This window comes from Suricata suricatta, chromosome 16 (genome assembly GCF_006229205.1).
Source record: "Suricata suricatta isolate VVHF042 chromosome 16, meerkat_22Aug2017_6uvM2_HiC, whole genome shotgun sequence".
NCBI classification, from domain to species: Eukaryota; Metazoa; Chordata; class Mammalia; order Carnivora; family Herpestidae; genus Suricata; species Suricata suricatta.
The window spans coordinates 30809757-30818825 of record NC_043715.1 but is presented as its reverse complement, the minus strand read 5'-3'; positions in this window follow the sequence as shown (position 1 = coordinate 30818825).

Genomic DNA, 9069 nt, shown 5'->3' with positions numbered 1-9069 from the left:
AAAAATTGTCATCTTTCTAAATTTTTTATTTACTTTTATTTTCTTATTTTTTAATGTTTTTATTTATTTTTGAGAGAGAGAGAGAGAGACAGCATGAGCAGGGAAGGGTCAGAGAAAGGGGGAGTCACAGAATCTGAGGACAGGCTCCAGGCTCTGAGCTAGCTGTCAGCACAGAGCTCAACGCAGGGCTCGAACCCACGAACCATGAGATCATGACCTGAGCAGAAGTCGGACGCTTAACTGAATGAGCCACCCAGGTGCCCCATGTCAGCTTTTTTAAAAAGTTTATTTATTTTGAGAGAGCAGGGGGCAGAGAGAAGAAGAGAGAGAGAGAATCCCAAGCATGCTCTGCACTGTCAGCATGGAGCCTGATGCAGGCCTTGAACCCATAAACAAACCATGAGATCATGACCTGAGCTGAAGCCAGGAGTCAGACCCTTAACCGACTGAGCCACCTGGGAGCCCCAAAATCTGTCAGCTTTTTAAAAATTCGTGTTTTTGTCATGATTTCTTATTCTACATAAGCATTGCTTTCAGGCCTGAGTGGTGCCCATGCCTTTGCATTCTTCCCCTTGAGGAGGACTCCAAGATTGAATATACAGTTTGAGGAGACCGGAGGGCTTGGGGTTGGCCTCAGTGACCTTTTTCATCTAGACTGTAAGGTGGGTTCATGCCGTCTTTTGTTCAAACTCCTATAAACACTAGAACATCTGCAGTGACCAGTGTAACGGGCCCTCGAATGAGCAACACTGCTAGCTCTCAGATTCTCCTGCAGGGTTCTTTCTCTCCCTATGGAGGACGAGATTATTGTTCAAAACTGTTCCTGCTCTTCCTCACCCTCACTGCCATCGGAGGAAAGTACTTCCCTACCTACTGCTATTGAACGTGGTGTGTGACTTACTTTGAGCTCATAGTAGGAGGAAATACACTCGATATCCCTGGGTTTCGGATGCTAGAAAACATGATGAGGCAGAGGCTAGATTTGACCTACGTGGTTAACCTTGGCCTCTGGTACTTCTCTTACCATGAGAAGAGCACCGCTTGGTTAACCTGCTGGTCCAAACAAGATGAGATACATCTGGTGTGAACCTGACCCAGCCTGCAGGCTTCCAGGCCTCCGGTGACCTGGTCCTTAACTCCTGGCATGTTTCCTGGGTTTTTGCCTTCAGTCTAAAAGCTAGCCAAGAAACCATCCCCGTCCGTGTTCGGGGAGAGACATGGGCAGGGGTAAGATGAACTAGCCAAAGGGAGAGGCAAGAAAAACAGCCTTGCAATGCAACCATTTAGACAAAGTCAAATATAGATTTAACAACTAATTATAGGAGAAAGCTGCAAAGTGCGTTATAAAATCAAGTGTTTGCACAGAAACATTTTTGCTAGAAAGCAAAGTGGTAGCTCATTTGCATGTTTGGTATTGTTAGCATACAAAGGAGCTGAACTGCTAAAATTAAGATAGTGAGTTGTTTGAAAACCTCATTTTAAAAGAGAATAAATCACACCACAGACAGATGTTTAAGAGTGTGCCTGATGTGGGGAGAGTGGGCCTCCAGAGCGAGGCTTGGCAGGAGTTGAGCCTTTACTCCAGAAAAGGCCAACGGACCTCCTCTCTGAGCCTCGGGGATCAGAGGTGTGGGAATCTCACTCTATGTGGCTTGCTGGGACGGGGTCATGGTTGGGGGTTCACAGTGTGGGCCTGGGCGGACAGAGTGATGTCAACGCCAGCAGCCACCGGTGACCAAGCCTCCTCTGTGTGTCAGCTACATGCCTGGGACTCCGCAGACAGCAGGAGGAGGAAGGAGAGGCCCTCAGGCATGGGGTGTCAGGGGCCCACCCTGCACTTTGGCAACCCTTTGGCTTCTCAGGCAGTATCAATTTTAACACTCAGCCAACTTTGTGAGTTCATCAGGATCATGACCAGCATCCCATTTCACAGATGGACATGTGGAGGGTGGGGGAGGCTTGGCAACATCCCCCATATCCAACAGGCAGGACGTGGGGAGGCTCTGAATTAACCCGAGTCTGCCTCTAGAGATTAATTATCATCAACCTTCCACACATTAATCGGGAAGAAGATGCGTCAACATGTACGTCCATCGGTATCTGTTTATTTGTTTACAAATCATGTACACGAAGGACTGTATTATCTACTTTCTATAAATGCACAAAAATAGAACTATGAAAATGAAATGAGATGAAAATACTCTTATTTTCTTCACACAATAAAATGGGTTAGTTTTATATGTTTTCAGGGTGTGAGTTTTTCCCACTTTGGAAATCAGTCTTTAACCACTATGCCTTTCATTCTGACTTGTTCTAGGCTAGGGAGGTGAATTGGTCAGGATTCTTCAGAGAAAGATTATGTATATACATGAATACATATATTCATATATTATGTGAATAATGCGTGTTATAGATTATATATAACATATATAATATTAATTATAGTAATACATAGAGGAAAAAGAGAGATGTATTGATGTATTAAGTGACCTACTGTGAGGATTTGCACACGATAATGGAGACCAGGCAGTCCGACCATCTGTCCATAAACTGGAGACCCGGGAAAGCTGGGGGTGTGATGGAGTCCGAGTCTGAGGGCCTGAGAGCCAGAGCCGCCAATGGGAAGCCCAGTCCACAGGCAAGCAGAGGTCACACCCCAGCTCAGTCAGGCCGGCAGGGAGGGAAGGAGTCTTCTCCCACAGTGTTTTGCTCATTTTCAGGCCCCCAGCAGATCGGAGGAGGCCCATACCCATGCAGGGGCCCCTGTGCTTTGCTGACTCCACCATCCGAATGCCAATTTCAGCAGGAAGCACATTCCCAGATACACCCAGAAACAATGTTTGATCTGGCCACCCCATGGCCAGTGGAGTTGACATATAAAAGAAAGCCACTCAGGGGGGCTGTCACGACAGGGGGCCCGTGGCTCCTTGACCTCTTCCTGATGCACGCTTATATTTGTTTTCCATTTTTGCCATAACAAGGCATCACAAACGTAGTGCCTTAACGCACATTTATTTTCGTACAGTTCAGGAGGACGGAGGTCTGGAAGCAGGTTCACTGGACTAAGGTCAAGGTGTTGGCAGGGTCAGGGGTTGTTTCTGGAGGCTCTGGGGGAGAATCTGTTTCCTTGCCTATGTCAGTGTCTAGTGGCCCCCAATATTCCCTGGCTTGCGGCCCCTTCCTCTGGCTATGACACGCATCATTCTGCCTTCTGGTTTCTTGTCGAGATCCCTTTTTCTCTGACTCTGATCCCTCTGGGTTCCTTGGAGGAGGGCCATGGGGATGATATCGAGTCTACCTAGAAAATCCCTCCACATCAAGATGTTTAACTAAGTCCTGTTTCCAAGGTCACTCCTGGGGATTATGTGGACATCCGTGGGGGCCACTGTTTCTTGCCTACCTGTGGCTTCATGCAGCCCCAAACCTCCAGAGGACAGAGACCACTACGCAGCATCACCAACCACCCTGGTTTTCCTGGGGTCTTCTGGGGGTTTGCACTGAAAACACCACATCCCCCAAACCGTCTTAATCCCAAACCAGGATGATTTTTTCCTTTACAACCACCTGCAGGTACAAGGTGTACCTAGCACAGCACCTTGTTTCCAGCAGACACTGATGAGTGGGAAGTGGACCCACCCTCCGGGACCGAAATGAATCTCCCTCAAAGTCTCTCTAGACATTTCCAATCCTCTTAACTTCGCTTCATGGCTCACATCATCCCAGAATTCTGAACATTTAGCTGAGTCCCACTTCATTGCACAATTTTTTAAATTCTTTTTTAAAAGTTTTTTTTTTTTTTCCAGCTGGATGCAGGGATGGCTCAGTCGGTTAAGCACCCAACTCTTGATTTTGGCTCAGGTCATGATCTCAGTTTGTGGGGTCAAACCCCACATCAGGCTCTTGTGCCCACATGGAGGCTGCTTGGGATTCTCTCTCTCCCTCGCTCTCTGCTCCTCCCCCACTCATGTGTTTGCTCTCTCAAAATAAATAAATAAGCTGAAAAGAAGAGGTTTTTTTTTTAATTTTGAGAGAGATAGAGTGCAAGTGGAAGAGGGGCAGAGACAGAGAGAGAGAGAATGCCTAGCAGGGTCCATGTTTTCAGTGCAGAGCCCAACACGAGGCTACATCCCATTAACCATGAGATCATTGCTGAGCCGAAATCAAGAGTCAGATGATCAACCAACTGAGCCATCCAGGTGCCTCTCTCTCTAGTCTTATGTATAGAATGCAACATTATGTATGAATTGTTTCATGAATGTAAGCTCTGATGCTCCACTTAAGATATTAAACCATGGACCCAGACATTATATGTACCCTATTTTTATCCCATTTAGGTCCTCATCCATCCTAAATTTCATTCTGCTTTGCCAGCACAAGGCATCTATGATGGAGAAGAGCAGGGCATGAGCATCTTAAATGTTGACAAATTATTGGCACTTATAAATTCAAAGTCATTGGCTAAAGCCGCACTTCCTAAATGTCAGCTTTTATAATTTTTGACATACAATGCCACATCTAATTGTCACCTATCCTCATTCTTTATTACTTATGTACATTGAAAAAGAAAATTAAGTGTTTGTTAAACCCAAGTTTACCCCCCCATATACATTATAATAAATATGGGATTGGTGGGATGAAAGTCTTAGTCTATGTATCAGTTACGTACTGCTGTGTAACAAAATACTTCAGAGCTTAGTGATTTGGAATAATTCTCATTATCTTGCAATTTCAGTGCATCTGGAGTTTAAGAACAGCCTAGGAGGGTCCTCTGACTTGAGTTCTCCAAGGGGACTGCAGTCAGTATGTTGGTTGGGTTTTTCTTCTCTCAAGGCCGGACTGGGAAAGGATTCATCTCTAAGTTTACTTAGTGGTTGTTGGCAGAATTCAGGCCCTTGCAGGTGGTAAGACTGGGGATCTCAGCTCCTTGCTGGCTGATAGCCAAAAGCCACCCTCAGTTCCATGCCCCATGGACCTCTCCATGGGACAACCCACAACTTGGTACCTGCCTTCATTAAATTGAGCAAGGCAGAGAGTAAGAGAGGGAGTGCTAATGAGACAGACTTCATAGTCTTTTGAAACCAACCACATCTTGAAAGTGCTAACCCATCACCTTAGCAGCAAGTCATTAGGTTTAGGACACACTTGAAGAGGAGGGTAGTATCCAAGGGTGTGGATACCAGGAGGTAGGAATCATTAGATGTCTTTGATGTCTGCCTACCATAACATGTTATCTGAAATCAACTTTCTTACTCTTCGTGGTCTCTGGCTTATACTCTTGCAATCCCTCACATTCAGAATGCAGTGGATTTACTTTGGCACAAGTGGTAGTGGATGGGGGTCGGGAGTGTCCCCAGTCACAGAGAGCTCATGGTTAAGATGTGGCTGTTGGGATGGAGAGGATGAAGAGAGGCTGCCCCTGGACTGGTTGACCAGAATGCAAGGATCAATCGCACTGGAGAAAGATGAGGCTGGAGAGTTTTCTGAACTAGGAGGAAGTTTGAGAGCCACTCATCCAGCCACCATCTTCCCATTGTACATTTCAGGCCCAGCTCGGTGGGGAATTGATTCATAGCTTCTTCACTTGCAGGGAAACGTATTTTAGATAGATTTGGACCAGGTAGCATTTGATAGAGGTGGGTTTGGCATGAGCTCAGTCTGTATTTGGATGTAGATTTTCCAAATTGTTCTTTGCTGTTTTACATTTGTGGAAAGCTCCTCCAATTCCTTAAGAATTGAGATATTTTATCCAGTTTGCTAGAGTGGGGGCCAGCAAACTGGAGGAGCCACATCCATGCAGCTGCCTGTTGGTTTATGGTCCAAGAGCTAAGAATGTTGTTGGTTTTGTTTTTTTTGTTCTGGTTTTGGTTTTTACATTTTGAAATAGTTGCATTTTAAGTGATCATACAAGTACCTACTTAATGACTGACAAAGCCAAAAAATATTTATTACCTGACCATTTAAGTAGAGTTTCCTAATCCTTACCCCCAAAGTTCTCCAAAGCCCCATACTGAGCCCCAGAAAGGGGATTAAAACAGATGAGTGATGTTGTTTCAGAAAGAAAGAGAGGGAGAGAAGGAGGAGGAGGGAATGTGAGGAGGAAGAGAATACTCCTACCACGTGCAGCACTCAGGGTTCCAGAGCCCATCTCTACACGTGCTGACTTCATAAGTACTTGAGTATGGACGCTGGCTAGGGAACCCCATTTCAAGATTATCCTGTCTTTTACCTTTTAAAATCTCTCTGATTAGGGGCGCCTAGGTGCCTCAGTCGGTTAACTGTCTGACTCTTGATTTCAGCTCAGGTCATGATCCCCAGGTCATGAGATCGAGCCCCGTGTCAGCCTCTGCATTGAGTGTGGTACCTGCTTGGGATTCTCTCTCTCCATCTTTCTCTGAAGCTCTCTTCACTCACACTTTCTCTCTCAGAAAATAAACAAATAAATGTTGTAATTTCTCTGAATGGGACACCTGGGTGGCTGAGTTGGTTAAACATCTGACTCTTGGTTTTGGTTCAGGTGATGACCTCCCAGTTTATAGGTTCAAAACCCACATCAGGCTCTGCGCTGACAGCACAGAGCCTGCTTGGGATTCTCCCTCTGTCCTTCTCTCTCTTCCCTTCCCCCAATTTGTGCTGTCTCTGTCTCTCTCAGAAATAAATAAATAAACTTAAAAAAAATCCCTCTGATTAGAAAACTGAAACAGTTTCTAGATTTAAAAAGAGAATCATTTTAGGAACTAACCAAAAAAGAAAACAGAAATGTCACCAACTTCAAAATGTATGCCTGTTATCAGGAAACTACTATGAATGTGATTTACAGAGGAAAGGAGAAGTTCTCAATAAAAACTCAGTCCAAAAGACAGAGGGAAGAGGGATAGAAAAGAAAAGCAATAGCTCTAGAAAGAAGAGCTAAGACACACAGAACTCAATAGAAGGAGACACACACAAGGAGAGTGAATGCATCTTTTTTCTCCTCAAAAAGAACATAACTCACAGAAATCCCAACATCTTTAGAGAGATAGAAAAAGACTTGAAGAATTTCACAAAAGCACTGTTTGGAATCACACTTTCAAGGGCATGGCATTGAAGTTAGAATAGAGCAAATCTGAAAACCTTAGAGACTTAACAAAATTATGAATCCGTGGCATGAAGGGAGAGGGCCGAACCACGTGAGAGAGAGAGAAAACCTTTCTGTTTCTTAACCTAATAATAGACATTCCCAGCCAAGAGCAGAAAAGACTCTCATGGAAGGAAGGTTTGACTTGGGCCTGAACATTCTCAACTTCTCAAGCCAGCGTTTCCAACCAGTGTCATACCACTTCCTTCTTCTATCACAGAGCAGCTGGACGATGCTGATTTTTAACATCTCACAGTGCTCCTTGGAATTGGGTTATAAGAAATGAATGCATTCATGAGCATACCTTTTTAACAAAGGTAAATTTCTGCTTATCATGTGACCCAGTCATTCTACCCCCAGATATGTGCCTGAGAAAACTGGAAGCATATGTCCTTATAAAGACCTGTCCACAAATGATCATAACAGCTTTGTTTGTAAGAGCTGCAAGTCACCCAGTGTCCATCAACACATGAATGAGTAGGGGTGCCTGGGTGACTCAGTCGGTTGGGCGTCCAACTTTGGCTCAGGTCATGATCTCGCAGTTTGTGGGTTCAAGTCCCGTGTCAGGCTCTGTGCTGACAGCTCAGAGCCTGGAGCCTTCTTCAGATTCTGTGTCTCCCAACTCTCTCTTCCCCTCCTCCTTTTGCACTATGTCTCTGTCTCTATCTCTCTCAAAAATAAGCATTAAATTTTTTTAATTAAAAAATGTTTTTAATTAAAAGTTTTAATGGGTAAACAAATTGTGGTATATATACACAATCGAATATTCTGCAGCAAGAGAAAGGAATAAACTGTGGACACATGCTACAGGATTTGTGAATCTCATACTAAAGATGTTGAATGAAAGAAATAAATCAGACTGAAGAGAACACATGCTGTGCGGGTCCAGTTATAGCAAACCACAGGAAATGCAAACTCATCTATAGTAACAGAAACCGTATCCCATCTGGGGTGGGAGGTCAGAAAAGAGGGATTACAGAGAGACATGAGGAAATTTGGGGGGGATGATAAATTTGCTCATCACCATGGTGATGGAATATGAATGCATACATACATTAAAATTTGGCAATTTGTACTCTTTATATATGTGCAGCTTATTATATGCCAGTCATGCCCTTGTAAAGCTGATTAAAAACATTACCTGTTAGAAAACTCAATTTTGTGAAGATGTCAGTTCTTCCCAAATCAATCCATAGATTTGATACACTCCTGGGTCAAAATTCCAGCACACCATTTTGTGGACATAGACAAACTGATTCTAAAGTTTATATGAAAAATCAGAGGACTCAGAATAGCCAACACAATATTGAAAATGGAAAACAAAGTTGGACCGACACTACCCCACTTTAAGACTTCTTATAAACCTCCAGTAATCAAGACAGCATGGTACTAGAAAAAGACAAGACACTTAGATCAATGGAATAGAAGAGAGAGTCCAGAAGTAGACACACACAAATATAGCCAACAGATCTTTGATAAAAGAGCAAAGACAGTTTAATGGAGAAAAGATAGGGAAGAGTCTTTTCATCAAATGGTGCTTGGAGCCTTTTAGACTTCTATATGCAAAGAAAAAAAATTTAAGTACAGACTTTACACCTTTCACAAAATTTAACTCAAAATGGATCATAGGCCTATATGAAAAATCTGAAAGGACAAGCCTCCTGGAAGATAACATAGGAGAAAATGTAGGTGACCTTAGCTTTGGCAATAAGTTTTTAGATATAGCACTGAAAGTACATTCCCTGGGGTGTCTGGGTAGCTCAGCTGGTTAAGTGTCCAACTTTTGGTTTCAGCTCAGGTCGTGATCTCATGATTCGTGGATCCCACAGTAAGGGATTCTCTCTCTCTCCCTCTCTCTCTGCCTCTCCTCCATGCTCCTGCTCTCTCTCTCTCCCTCTCTCTCTGCCCCTCCTCCATGCTCCTGCTCTCTCTCCCTCTCAAAATAAGTAACTTCA